This window comes from Pocillopora damicornis, chromosome 2 (assembly GCF_964200805.1).
Source record: "Pocillopora damicornis chromosome 2, jaPocDami1.2, whole genome shotgun sequence".
Taxonomy (NCBI): Eukaryota; Metazoa; Cnidaria; class Anthozoa; order Scleractinia; family Pocilloporidae; genus Pocillopora; species Pocillopora damicornis.
In genome coordinates, this window is record NC_142671.1 from 28,876,539 (window position 1) to 28,892,054 (window position 15,516).

The 15,516-nt window shown below is 37.0% G+C and overlaps 1 long non-coding RNA gene across 1 annotated transcript; it reads right to left on the minus strand.

Annotated features, from left to right (window-relative positions):
- Positions 1-14,296: 14,296 nt before the first annotated feature.
- LOC149050697 (uncharacterized) lies at positions 14,297-15,516 on the minus strand. The gene is made up of 2 exons (XR_016184354.1): positions 15,454-15,516; positions 14,297-15,251 (listed from the first exon to the last, which is right to left on the minus strand). It is a non-coding gene; the product is annotated as an uncharacterized LOC149050697 (long non-coding RNA).

Genomic DNA, 15,516 nt, shown 5'->3' on the forward strand with positions numbered 1-15,516 from the left:
AACTGGAAATCTACAAATGTTTCATAAGGATGAATGTCACGAACAAAACTTCCAGGAAGATAATTAGGGAGGGCAGGCCGGTCAAGGAACCACCAAGGACCACGAAGCTTTGAGGTGTGAGCTTCAGAAGTCAAATTACAGAGCGACTCTTTCTCTACGTAGTGTGCAGCGTCTAAACTGAGATTAGTGGATTACGGCGTTAAAAATAGCCCAGTGTCGGCAGAAGGATATTTCATTATATCAAATTCGATTACTGGGTAATTCCCACAGACCAGTCTGACAACGAAATATCTTGTGCATATATCATTACATCCAACGTGATATATATGTGGTGCAGCTATCAGAGGTGTAGTTTGTTGACAATATGTTAAAGGAGAACCTTCGCTAAGTTGCAGTGTGTAGGTTGACTTCGAATTTTATTTGTAATTCAAGCGGTAGTATTCGGACCAAATTAAACATAACTTTAACATGCTTCTTACTCTATACAACTAACTTACAGGGTAAAGGAATAAACGGGTGGTGAAGCGCACCATACCACGTGTGTTGAATGACCTTACAAGCTGAGAGAGGCCAGAGAGCTTGTGTCTTAAAAAAAATAATTTGTGTTTAGTTCAATCGTCAGTAAAGAAATGGATCTAATGTTGGGCTTTTCAAAATAGCGGTAAAATGATTTCTCCAACTTCGAGAAATCATTGTACCGCTGATCACTGAACCTTTTGATCGATAAAGGGATTGTTCTATATTTATGTTAAGTTGAGCCGGAGTAATTTCCCCAAAGAGTCAGATAGGGTGTAACTTCCTGTGCTGACCTCTGCTTTTGTAAACATTTGGTATATCATTCGTGACAGTATATTTGTTGAAGATTGATGTAAAGAAAACTTTGGAAAACGGGGAAGAAATGGAAGACAAAGGATCATTTTAAGTTTTGAAACTGACCTTTCCTTTTTTTTGTTTGTTTCTTTGCTTTTTCAATCGCAATTTGATTCTTTCTTATTATTATTTTGCTGTCGCTCTCATTGTTTTTTTTTTCGCAATTCTGCAGCTAGCGCAGTGAACTTCGACAAAAAACGCTTCGGTTCATAGTCCATTGTAACCGTTCATTGTCTGCCGACTCTTTTCCCGCACTGCACTTGTTGTCCTTATTAGGGCTAATTAATTTTTGGACGATGAGCCAGGTCATGCCGTCAGTCTCTCTTAGGTAGCGTGTATACTTTATTGCCAATTTAAATAGGAGTAATTCGTCGAGACGTTTTGAAGTCGGGCTTTTTGTGTTTGTGTGAATAACCCGGACAAAAATTGAGGAGATCACGCCGCTTGAATTCGAGGAAGAGTGGACTGTAATACAAAAGAGTGATTTGTGTCTACTTTCCAGGCGAGCGCGACTAGCACACGTGAGGAACTTGCCCTTTGCCCTCTCCCCTGACACATCGCAAGAGGAAAAAAAGTGAATAGATGAATAAAAGTTGTTCGGTGAAAAGCTGCCAGGATAATCGTTTATACTTTTGAAAAACCTAGACTTGATGCGGCCAAAAGTAAAGAACAAAATCTTGATTATATGCCTTTGGGGAACTATCTTCTACTTACTATTTCACCACTGGCATGAGCCGATGGTAAACATTGTCGTGCAATTTCTTAGCTGGCTATAAACCTTCCAGAAAAATAACGAAAATTTCACTCATATGACCTATTCAAGTGTCCATAGCATGATGTGGTATATGTGATAATCTAAACACTTAGTTCCAGGCAAGCACGTATAGTTCAAATTACCTCCGCGCGCCCTACCACAATTATTTTCCAAAAGTTGCGCAAACATTTTCTTTGTCATATATTTCTCTCATCATATTCACCCAAGAGGACTGCTTTCTTCACAGTCATCTCATTTCCCGTTTCTGAGACACATTTTTTCACGCTTAACGTATTAGGCGTTAATTTCTGAAACTATCTTGTTTTTGGCAACGATTTTTTTAGATGAAGTGAAGGAAGCTGGAAATTATCAGAGTTTCTCTACATATTTGGTATTCTATGATATGAACATTTGTGTCCCATCGTATTTTATTGATGAAAATTTCACAAATTATTTTGTTGAACTGATGCCGGGTCGCTCTCGCCTTCATACCAACCAAAAGTTGGTTTCTTTGTTCTTCAATTTGGTCGAAAAACCCTTTTTCAGCTTACTTTTTGAGACTTTTCATCACTGATATCGCCGTTTTAATTCTCATTACCATGCAAAAAGTCGAAGTTAAGTTTACGATGATGTTTTCAAAAGCAAAATGCCAAAAACAAAAGTCTTTACGACGCAGATTGCTTGTACATGTTTCACCATGATGGTGCACTTGTTTGAGTAATTTATGGTGATATAATAAACTCACTAGGATCGATCAGAATCAGTTTTTCACGTTGGGTATAATTTTATATAGATAAATATAAAAGGGAGTGCACATGTCAATGTCTGAAAAGTTTCAGTTTATCCAAATATTCACTATTCAGTCTTTGGTAAGCGTAAGATATGGCTAATGGCTTTATTTTTATCGTCCGTGCAGCTACACAAATTCTAAGGATTCTTGAGGATATTTGTATCAAAGAGTTTTATCGTAAACATTTGCATCGCGAGTCCCACTTGATTTTTAAGAAAAAAGCTTTCGTCAAACTTTGTCAACCAACTTTATTCAACACATTTTCTCCAACAATTGCCTGGGCGCCTATTTAAAATTTCAGCTGATAGGAGTGGTGCTTATTACAAGGAGGGCGCTTGATCAAGGGGGACGATTATTAAGAAACTATTAACGCTTATTAAGAAACAGGTTTGCTTCCTATCTAAGAAAATAAGGATTAAGGAGTTAGGGCCGCAGGAAGGGAAGGGGCTTATTCAAGGGGGGCGCTCAAAACGCAATAAAACAAGACTTTCTTCCGGTAAGAGTCTCACATAGTTCTGAGCATCATCTAACAGTGCAAATCTAACCATCTAATGTACTGATGTCTCCTTGACAGGGACTTGTCCAATAACCAGTTAAAGAACTTACCCCCGGGAGTTTTCGACAGGGCTTTATTCCTCGAGAGACTGTAAGCACCAACCAACATAAATCTTTATTTACTGCTGTAACATTCATGCGATTAAGGGGAGGGACTAAAACATTCTCCCGCGGAATTCCATGACTTGCAAATGAAAAATATATAACCGGAGGATAAAAAAAAAGAGTTCATGACGAGCAAGAAAACACCTTTCAATTGTACAACCCCTTCTTTCAACCTCAACCTAGTATTGGGAAGGCAACGACTTGGCAACCAGGCGAGTAAAAGTGAACCAGGACTTTTTTCCACATTATCTCATGATTTCAGTAGTTTTTTAGCCTCATGGAGGAGTCGTTATCTGAGCTCAGTTACAATTTGAGAATCTTGTCAAAACTGCTTACCCGATCTTACGCTTCAAAAAACTAATGGTGTTGATGAAAAACACAGTGCGTGAAAAAAGATGGCTCGAAAACCTTTCAAAGTATTCTCACTTCTTCAGCATAAGATTATATTACGAGTATGCAGTTTGGTTATTTAAATGTTTTCAATTTATTTTGTGTAATGGTTGCCTTCTATCAGTCTATAAGCTATGGGTAATAAATTTGGTTTGGGGCGCATTTATCATCACATCATTACGTGACTCGGTAATGCGTCTAGTTTATTTGGAAAACTCGTCTCAATATATATTTTTTAAATATAATCGTTAATTGATTTAATATACATAATACGGACCAAACTACTGGTGAATAGAATTTTTGTTTTTTTCAAACACTTAACCAAATGCTTGATAAAAGAGCTCGAATGATTTAGGGCTGTAATTAAGATCCTTCATTAACTGAAAAATGTTTCAGTGAGTGGATAGTATAGAAGATAGAAGTGATGCAAATTAAAGAGAGAGGCTTCACTGAAACATTTTCGTTTGCGAGTAGAGATAAAGGCAATTTAAAAGGCTTTCAAGCAATCTTTGAAACATGACTATCTAGACGATGTTTTCTTCAAGAACATTTAGTGATTTTACGGCGATTAACCCAAGAAGATTTACCTCTGTTCAATTTTAAATGGCAAAGGAAGTCATTATATGTAAATTCAAATATGTGTTTGAAGTTGTGAGAGTCTGTTCGTTTGTTTGCTGCAATGGCGTGTACAAAGTTGAACTCAAACGAGACACTATATTCAATCAGACACAAGGGAATTTAATGTTGCGTTTACTCATGCCATTGAATTCCTTCGGTTTCTGTTTTGCAATTTGTTACAGAAATGTCCAAATGTAAATTAATTGCAGACTTAACGAAGGTTTACTCAGTAGTAGGTCTTAGAGACTAGAAAAAAATCGCGTTTTACAACGAGCAAATTGTTTTGGAGAACTCAGGTAGTAAATTTGATCGATTCTAATTGTGAACAAGTACCTCACGATTTTGCTGTCTAAGTTGCTTTTTGAGAAGCTTTGCTCAGGCTGCGTGTCAACCCGTTTTGTAACACATAATTTTTATAGGAAAGTAGAGAGAGAGAGAGAGAGAGAGAGAGAGAGAGAGAGAGAGAGAGAGAGAGAGAGAGAGAGAGAGAGAGAGAGAGAGAGAGAGAGGGAGTTGGATTGATGTGGGTATTTGCTACGATAAGTGGGTATTTGCTACCGTAGCAAATACCCACTGGTAAGTATTTGCTACCTAGGTTAGTATTTGCTACAGTAGCTAATACGTAGGTTAGCATTTGCTACGGTAGCAAATTCGTAGGGTGGGTATTTGCTTCTATGGGTGGTTATTTGCTACTGTAGCAAATACGGAGAGAGGGTATTTGTGAAATAGACAAAAATGCAACATTGCGAAAGAGGAAAATAACAATTGTTGGGGCGCTCTGTTAAAACTCCGCATCAGTTAAAGGTATTTAGGCAAAATTACGTTTCTTGAGTGAAAACCAAAATGAGTATTTGCTACGAAAGTTGGGCATTTGCTACGAATGACATTTTTGAAAATATCTGCGTTCAAACATAATATGTAGCAAAACAAGTTGGAAGAAGTTCCTATTACAAAGCGCAAAGTTTTCCAAAGGAAAAGAATGTCCGAAACTATTAAGGAAGAAATTTAGGGGCAAATTCAGATTCGCACCTTCCAAAAAGGATCTCGAAGTTCAGATCAAGTTTACTTCATGCCTTAAAACAGGATTTAATTCAAAACTCGCCATGCGGAAGAACCAAAAATATTTCAGATTGCCGCGGGGTTATCAGGCAATTGTCCAAAGTAAAAGGACCTTTGCAGTCTGCTTCAATCGCAAGATTTACAATTTTTGGGCCATGTACCTTCAAGTAAATACTTGCTACGCTGTGCGACTAACGTAGCCAAAAAAATAGAGTAATTTCTGGGGTAAATTGCTTTTTCATTGTTTCCGTCAATATTAAGGAATAAATGTTGTAGAGGCTTAGTGGAATCGCGTTTTCCATTTATTTAAAACTGGGAGAAAGAGAAGGAGAGAGAGAGAATAGAGAGAGAAGAGAATTTATAAATCATTCTTCAGCTAAATTTCGTGACCGAAATATTTGCTAATAAAACTCACCAATCCATATACCAAGAAAGGTAATTTCTCGATATGTCTATTAAATCAATTCATCTCAAAACAAGACGTTATTACATATATTTAATACTTACTGAAATTCTAAAAATTTTACGCACTTGTTAGCTATTCATTTACAATGCCTTTAAATTTTCACGAAACGTCAGCTTTGAAACTCTTTCTGGTGGCTAATTTATGTTATCAACTCAGTTGATAATGTAGTAAATTACTCTAATTTCCAACGGTTTCAATGAGAGGCATTGTGACAGCCCAGCTGTCACAATGTTGTAATCCTTTAACAGACGATGAAGAGAAGGGTCAAAAGTTTTTCTTTCAAAATGGTGTCTACCTCAACACTAATCTTTTCAATCTGTTCACGGATTCCATATACATCACCCACGAACAGTTGTGGAGGCTGCTGGGAGCCACACATATGTACAGTCAGTCAAGAGAGCCTTTCTTGACAGGGTACATACATGTACATTTTGAATGGATTAACACACACTCCAGCAGTGATCATCAAAGCAACATGACGAGCTTTGCTCACCAAAAGAATTTATGCAAATGAGGCTGAGGCGGATCTGAGATCCGCCTGGCAATTGTTAACTGTAAGAGAAGAACTGACTTCGCGCCCACAGAACGACCGAGGTGTTGCGGATGAATTTTCAGTAATTACTTTTTTGGCACTTTTCGGCGTCCAAATTGCATGGCGAGAGTAACCCAAAACCTTAAAGTAGACCCTTCTTGTCACAATACGAATGTTTTCCAGATAGGGACACGCGTTAATGTCAGCTTCACTCGCGTGATTGCATTTTTCAAGGTTAAACCCTCGCGTGGAACTAACAACTCAAGTTTACTTTAAAGCGCTCAATGTAAGCCAAAGAAATTTTATAATTTAACCACACGATCGAAATTTCGTTTATGAAGGATGATAATGGATCGACATCGACCTGGAGCGTCAGCTTCACTCGCGGGGAGTCAACCATTTTCTCTTGCCCCTTGCGCAACATAGAATGCAAATTTGCTGACCCACTCTATTGATACACACAACTCGACAGTCGTTAAGAGTTGAAAAAGATGAAGTTTTTTACCAAAACCATGTATTTCCGATTTTTAAACGCTAACAAAAATGTAGTAATGGTATGTCCACTCCGGAAAATAATACCGCAAGCAACAGCAAGCCCTAACCGCGATGAGAACACTCATGAATCACACAGCGCAACAGACCTCATTTTGTTTGTTTGTTTGGGTTTTTTCCGATAATATTGGCCTGTAAAGAAATATATAACGGAGTTTTTTTTGCACCCTCCGCCGCAACCATATAATTGGCTAAATGCTAAGAGAGTAATATACTTTAAAGAGATCATTAAAGGAGTAAAATCTTTAAAAAATTTTCCTGCTGGGGTTTCCTGGCGCGCCACTGCGAACACAGCGAACCTCTTGTATAAGGCTGCGAGAAAATAAAAAAGGACAAGTAGAAAAAGTTCTTTACTCACAAATCTCTTTTACAATCTATGACCGATTTTACATCTCGTGTCTGAAGCAAGAGTTGGAAATGTAAATACAATTTAATATGTTACGAGAAGAGGTATTTTACTCGTTGGTAATTTTATTCCTAAACTCGTTATTTATTTTTAATTGAAACATCACGGGATTTGAGGACAGACACCACCAAGGCAAACACAACATCGACGTAAAAATTACCAGTCAAGGGAACGTGCACTTATTTGGTTAGTCATCTCAACAGGAAAACTATCTTTTTTTACGAAAACAAACATTGCTTTTTCATCACGACTTTTCGCGGTTAACGTTCAATGAAATCTGCAAAGGAAAAAAAATTAAGACAAGTAAATTTAATTATGTCGCAATTCATACTCAAAATTAGTTTGTCATAAGATGAAAACACACAGTCTAAATTGAAACAACTCCCAAAGAGAGACACAACCAAATAAAAAAAGGAACGATTTTGCCTTCAGATAACAACAGTCCAAATAGAACTGATTACCCAAGAGAGACAGAACCAGGTGAAAAAAAAAGGAAAGGTTCTGCCTTCAGATAACAACAGCCCAAATAGGACTGACTACCCAGGAGAGACAGAACCAGTTGAAAAAAAGGGAAAGGTTCTGCCTTCAGATAACAACAGCCCAAATAGGACTGACTACCCAAGAGAGACAGAACCAGGTGAAAAAAAGGGAAAGGTTCTGCCTTCAGATAACAACAGCCCATATGGACTGACTACCCAAGAGAGACAGAACCAGGTGGAAAAAAAGGAAAGGTTCTGCCTTCAGATAACAACAGCCCAAATAGGACTGACTACCCAAGAGAGACAGAACCAGGTGAAAAAAAGGGAAAGGTTCTGCCTTCAGATAACAACAGCCCAAATAGGACTGACTACCCAAGAGAGACAGAACCAGGTGAAAAAAAAAGGAAAGTTCTGCCTTCAGATAACTACAGCCCAAACAGGACTGACTACCCAAGAGAGACAGAACCAGGTGAAAAAAAAAGGAAAGGTTCTGCCTTCAGAAAACAACAACTCACATACGAATGACAAAACCGAGAAAAAAATGAAAAAATGAAGGTTCTCCCCTCACGGAGATAAGCCAGGGAACTAAAGACTGATTACCCGAGAGAGTGGGTAAGAAATAACAAAAGAACGAGAGCATCTTTAGGATTCTGCTTTCGAAACTGCGAAATAGTACAGTACGATTAGTAAGAAAACACACTAACCTGCTAAGAGTGCGTCAACTTATAGGGAAGGAATATTTGAGCTCTGATGTCAGGGTTCATTCCATAATTAGTTCATCTGGCTCATGTTAGGTTTCAACAGTTGGATAATACACCATGTGATTTTAAGCATCTGTCACCTGACTATCACAGAAATAATCCCTTCTCTTGCTTCGAAAGCACAGAAGTAAAGGTAAACCTTGCTTTGCTGATTAAATGGTTTGGGCATCATCATTTTCCGCTCAAAGGTTATTAAGCAGCGAGATTTATCGCGCCTCATCATATAGCTCTGGAAAGAAATTATCAGGCATGCAACCTTACCTAAAAGCCAAATTGGACAGGCCAGCGAGTAGAATTTCTTCCTCGCGAAGTAATACACAGTTAAGACCTTACCTTAAGGAAAGAACGATGGCCCCTTTTCGCAGATACCGCCGAATACACTCGTACCTTCGCACAGAATTTTCGCGGGATAAGTTCCCGCGCTTACCTGATGATTGAGACTTACTAAAATGATATTTTATACTGAAAGAGCTCCTTAGTATGGACGCCAGAAAAGTATTATCAAAATATCTACCCAATCGTTTCAAGTGTTAAATGATACTCTTGTATCTCCAGAACATACTGCAGTCGAAATCTCTCTTGAAAACAAGGTCCTTACCGAGCGGCTCACCGGCCTCCATGCTGACTTAGGATCAAAGGTCTGATCAGAGTGAAATATAAGTTGGCTAACACAATTTAATTTTGGTATTGTCGTGACAGAACAGATAATCGCTCTTTGCGTCACAAACCAATAGATCTGTAGATCACGGACAAAACATGCTGGGTACAACAACTGTTACTTGATAGTCATGTCACACACTACAACCAGGCTATCCTCAAATGCCACGACACACTACGGCTTGGCTAAGCTGTTCTTATCGCTGAATCATTCTACAATTATGAAAATTGCCATTCACGCCATGAATGCGTAGTTATTTCTAAAGAGAAAATTGTGCAAAAGAGTCCTAAATTTACGTAGCACTCCTAACGCGCAAGCCGCGCGGATCCTCGCGCCTGTTTACATTTTAATTGTTAACTTCGATTAATTTCACGCTCGAAGCCAAACACCTCGCTTTCACTTGCTAATTGAGCCCTCTCGCTTTACTTTGACAAGCCTATGGATCATTTTACGCATCCCTGGTGTGAATTCTTTTCTTGAGCAAAGCTCGTCATGTATTGTGATACTGTATTTTCTTTCCTGTCTATGTCTCATCACAACTGAACCCCCTTGTTAACCCATTCACAAACTAATAATGATGTACACTTTTAAATAACCTCCTCACCACATTTTTAATTCATTGATTTTGGTGGTATATCAGTATTCCTGCTGGGAATTATCATCTGTAGCATTTTCATTTCTTGTGAGCTTCTGTGAACAGTTTGAAATTGTATGGAGAAGTCACATATCAATCACTCAAGGAGTAAATGAGTTAACAAAAGGATAGAAAGCATTGTGCATTCTAACAATGTGCTCATGTTCATGATTTTTGTTGATTAGATTAAGAATTTTGTTCTATGATTTGACTGCTAAACCCTGGCACTTTGAGGAAAGCCTAATTTATGAATACCTGTTGAGAACAGCACAAACAATCCATCATGAAGCCCTTACAAATGAAAGAAAGTCAACAGTTACAAATGATAAAAGGAATCAATGGCTACCAAGACTGTTGCTGGTCAATGAAATTGATTAACTCTTTATTAATCATTCATTTTCCATTTCCAAGATAAAGGTTTCAATTACACATAAATCAAACTCTTGTTGAATTCGCAATGATGTTCATGAAGATACCTTAGTTCCTAGAAAAAAAAGGCCACAATGATTTATAAAGGATTATTAAATAACACCAGATGCATAAGGGGAATAGAATTCTGTTTCTTCAAATCCTTATTGTCTTTGGAAAGGTAAAGTTATGCATACATGCACCAGTAGCTTTTGAAGTAACAAAGTAGATGCAAATTGTTGATATGAGACTGAAGCTCAAAAGGAAGTGAACTGAGATACCCTGGACATATTTTAGTTTACTGATATCACTCATTGAACTTTGTTACTACCTGTTGGACAAAATTACCATGCACCCTCATTAACATTAATATCATTACATTATTCATTAAGAATAAACCCCTATTAAATGATCAAGAGAAACATATATTGGTTTGATTGTAACTTCCTGCTCAACACACATACATACAGCATACAAAAATAATAACAAGTTCAAACTTAGCACTCGTTCTCAAACTAATAGACTCAAATTTTTACTGATCTTTTAAGAAAGAGAAAAAAAACGACATAATTATGTATTTGAACCGAATTAAAAAAAAAAGTAACTCAAAGTTTGATGCAAAATTTGAATAAGTTTCTATTTGGATTTCCTTAGGGTGAAAACATCTTTAATACAATTAATTTTATTTAGACTGATATTGAGATACAAAATATAAGCCTCCACCATCATTTTCAACGACTAAAGACAGCCATTGTGTTTGTTATTCCAAAAACTCATTGCATTGGACACTTTATTTTGAATTGAATTACAATGAAGCCATCTAAAGTAAGTATGTGTGAAAGTTGAATATCAGTTGTGAGCAATATTTTTACCCCAGTCTTGGATTGCTTATTGATAAATCATAAACTGTCAGTCATTTTACTCCATTTCATCAAATCCTTCACGACAGGAATAACTTAAACATTCACTGTCCAAAAAAAAAAATAATAATAATGGAATACAATTATTGTTTTCATGAAACAAGCAGCTTTTTGTTATATCAAATTGTTACATGTAGTAAATACTAAACATGCCCTCTGAATCATGTATGGCTTGATTTATTTTAGATTTTAAGGTAAAAACAGTGGTTTGCATGATTTTTTCCTTGATTTTTTTTTCCCCATAACTACCAGGGCAATGCTGCCAAAAAACTGTTAATATAACAATAGGTAGTGTTGTTTGATTTACTGTTTGGATAAAAGGGAATTGACACACAAGCTGTCTTAGAGGCAAGATGCAAATTAACCACTCAGCAATACACAATTCAACAAAATGCAATTTAAGTCTTAGTCATTAAATCAGCTAGTTTATTTTCATTGGCTAAATTTAGCTCCCATCAAATAATACCAAGTTCACAACACTGAGTCAGAGAAACTTTGAAATTGAATGCTTCTAAAGATGCATGTAGGTGGCAGTCATTTTTATGGTCTTAACAATACTTGTTGTTGGGGAAGAAACCAAACTTTTATTACCAGGCAGCACGATCATCACAGGAAGAATGCATGCGTAACATAAATTCAAAAATTTTCCTCCTGGTTGTTACCAATTGATTGGAAAAAGTGTATTGTATCCGCTTTACAAAGACAGTGATCTGTACTTCTCACCTGAGAGAGAGCACACGAACTGCCAGCTAACCATAAGACTGATATAGGTATTTCATGTAGAAGCTTTTAGCTCAGCTTCCTACACTGATCCAGAATGGTAACTCCCAAGCCTGCTTTCTTGTTTTAGTCAACAGAAGGAACTGATAAAACACACAAGGCATCATGGTACAAAACATTTTGCTCCTCTCCTTTTACTTAAAGAAGGTGACATCAATAATAGTCGTAAGGTGTTGACATTGAATAAACATCTGTGAATCAGAATGGAGATCACCAGCCATATTTGATGCATTTTAACAGAAAAGAGGATATTTGAAAAACCTTATTCAATGCAGCCATCATCAACATGGTACAGGTACCTAAAACAGTTCGGCTTCAAAGGCTGAACAGGTTTATAAAAGAAACCTAAGGAGGAGGAACCACAGTGACTACTCATTGTGTGCACTCCTTCCTCTAATTCCTCCAGTACATATGCATATATTCAAATTATTTTCTTGGTCTACTTTACCTTTTTCGTACTCTTGGTCCTCTATCTATTAAAAGCTCCTGGCCAGCTTTAGATTTATCACCCTCGCAGAGAATCTTTTTAGGTGACATTCTTGGTTGGTGTTTTTGTAAATTTTCATTATGGTGGCAAAAGTCACAGGCGTCCTAAATGCTCTAAACTGCATTATGAGCCTTGTGGTTCCCAACAGAATTCATCCTTGTGTGCCTGATGGAATGACAATCACTCATTTTTCCTCATCACAGCCATTTGGCACATTAAATCTCCATATTTGGGGAGGAACCCTTGTAATACCCCTCACACCTATGAATATTGTCACAAGTATTTTGTTTAATTTATTGACAACCAGAAATGTTTAGATAGACATTTTATTTTCATGTGACTTTTATCAATTTATTTGTAACATAAAGGATCATTTATGAGATTAAACTTTAAACAGTAGTCAAGATACGAGTGTCTATTTTCCTGTACATTTACAATTCATAAAAAAATCTCAAACCCTTTTTCACACTGCTCCATGGTCGAACTCTCTTTATTCAAAGTGAACAAGCCACAGATTTTGTAAATAATATTCTAGTGGGTTTGTTGGCATTCCAAGCTGAGATGATCAGTCCCATAAGGCATTGGTTGGTGTTAATTTTGTAACATGATGTTCATTCAGTTCATATCCCAGGAACTTACTATACAGTACATATTATCAAGTAATTGTCACTTTCAAACAAGGCCTTACTTATTTAATCTGCCATGGTTGACCAGCCCAATCAGCTGCTATATCTGTTAGGAAATAGTCATTACCACTAGGTATAGCTTGCATGTTCTTAGAATAGATATATTTACGAGGTTTTACCCGCTTTGTTCAGTTCAAGTGTAGATTCTACTGCATCACCTTCTACTCATAGTTTCTCTCTACACTGGTACTCATCTATTCGATCGAGTCAAATTCAGTGCGTGTGCAAACCAATTAAGTAACCGATTCCTTGTTTTCAGGCTTAGTTCTCGGGCTTTTTCTATTGTTATTCGTTTCGGTTAAGTCTCCCTTTATCACCTATCGAATGGCCTGTATCGTTACTAAATCGGTTGGTTTTTGTATGCTCGGACTCGTGCTTGATTAGGTCCATATCTTCAATATAAGGTTATTTAATATAGGGGTATCGTCTGAGTTAAACACCGCGTAGCTTATTAATCGTCTTCCAGCCTTCCTTACGATCATTATGAGCGCCGATTATATTTCACACTTCCATGTTACGGTCGTTATTGCAATGTTAGCGATAGTTCCCTCATTTGTATTGTTTTAACTTCGATACGTTAGTTATGTTTAGCTTCTATTTTCGTCTTGTATTTCAGTTCGAACTGGCATACGGTTGACATCATACGATTCACTACTAAGCTGACAGCACGCGAGTCATTTTAACTGATTTTGTATGGAACATTGGTCGCTGTTTACATCGTAGATCAGCCCAGAAATTCTTGTCGAGCTCGTTTAACACTACGCACTATTCTACGCATGCGATTACTTGGATTTTGTCTGCTACATTCTGTCCTTGTAATTTACACTACCACTCTTCTAAGCATGTGATTACTTGTATTTTGTCAGCTACACCCTTGCGAACTGAATTCCCAGTTTTCTGGGAATTCCTAGGAATTCCTAGGAATTCTCAAAAATTCCCAATTACGCAAATGACCCTTGCAAACTGAATTCCCAGTTTTCTGGGAATTTCTGGGAATTCCTAGGAATTCCTAGGAATTCCTAGGAATTCTCAAAAATTCCCAACTATGCAAATTAACTCTGATTTAAAAAGCTTGGAATTACTGGGAATTTCTGGGAAAGGAAGACTCCAGTTTTGTGAGGACTTGGAATCCCTAGGAACTCCTAGGAATTCTCAGTTTTACAAACTACCTATAATTTAAGAAGTGTGGCACTCTTGGGAATTTCTGGGAATTGAATTTGAGGCAATTTTAATACCCTGAGGTCCACATAAATTCTAAGAAATTCTCAATACCTTGAATGTGAAGGTTTTAAGAAAAAGAGTAATTTCAGAGGCTTAAAACTTTGGCTCAATAAAAGGTATTCTATACAAAACTTACCAAGAGATATACATACATGTACATGTTTATAACTTAAAGATCATGAAATTTATTACTCAAACTAAGTTTTAGTAAATCTTTACATTAATATGGATTTTCTCATGAACCAGCTGTCAGTTATGTTAAATGGAAATTGCCAACTTCCACAATAATTAACAATAATTACATTATTATCTTACTTCCCTAACCTACATTACTGGTTGCCTTTGTTAGAAAACCTTGGAATAGTCAAGCTCAGTTGCCTCAAACGCTGTCAGAGACTTTTTGTTGACAATACTTTTAGTAGAAATTTCATGCCTTAGACAAACAAATTCAACACCTAATTAATCTTTCTTTTTTCATGATTGTTGTTGCTGCTTTTTTTCAGTTTTTTTGCTCTTTTTTCATGACTAATTGCTGTATTTGTTTTGCTGTTTTTATTCTTACAAAACATTTTTGTAAGAGTTCCAATACTTGTGGATCATCCACACACTTTGCAAACATTTGGCATGCAGACAAGACAGAGGTAGTCAATGTACCCTTTGAGGAAAAACACCTTTTATATGACGTCTTCAATTTACTTTATTTGAAACTCTGATCTGAAAATATTTGTCAACAAGACTTGTTAGTAGTGAGAAGTACCAACCAAGTTTCCTTTCATAACTTAATTTCTTAAATGTCCCAATCACTGGATCTCCCAAAAAAATATTACATCTTTTTATTTTTGGTGCAAATTACAAGTCCTTCTTTCTATAAAAATGAAAAGTGCTAGTCATACTTCAATAATAACAGCTCTTAAGTTTACTTGTTGTTCTTCTCTGTCTGTCAGCTATCAACAAAATTGTTTTATACTCCGGGCAGTGCATAACTATTTGTGGACCAGAGTTCCAACGCACCTCTGTAATCGCATATAGCTACTCCTGTCTCTTGTACAAATGTTTCTCCTTTGTAAGACGCACTCTACTCTGTTGTCAATACTGCTTTAAGTTCAGTGGAAACGACTGACTGAGGAATCGAGATGGCGGTGCTGGAACGTGTTGCTGAACGCTTGCTACGGTCAAGCTTTGTAGATTTAGGTACTGGTACACTGGGATCATCTATGTATCTCTAACACTTCCGAATGTGGTATCCTTCTTTTATAAATATGAGGGTAAAAGACGATTTGTAGTCGCATTCAAAACTGTGATTGGCTTGTGTTATTTCTCACCTTTGCCATTAACACAACTCAAGTGAGTTTCGAGTCTTTGTTTCCTCGACAACTTTCGGCCAC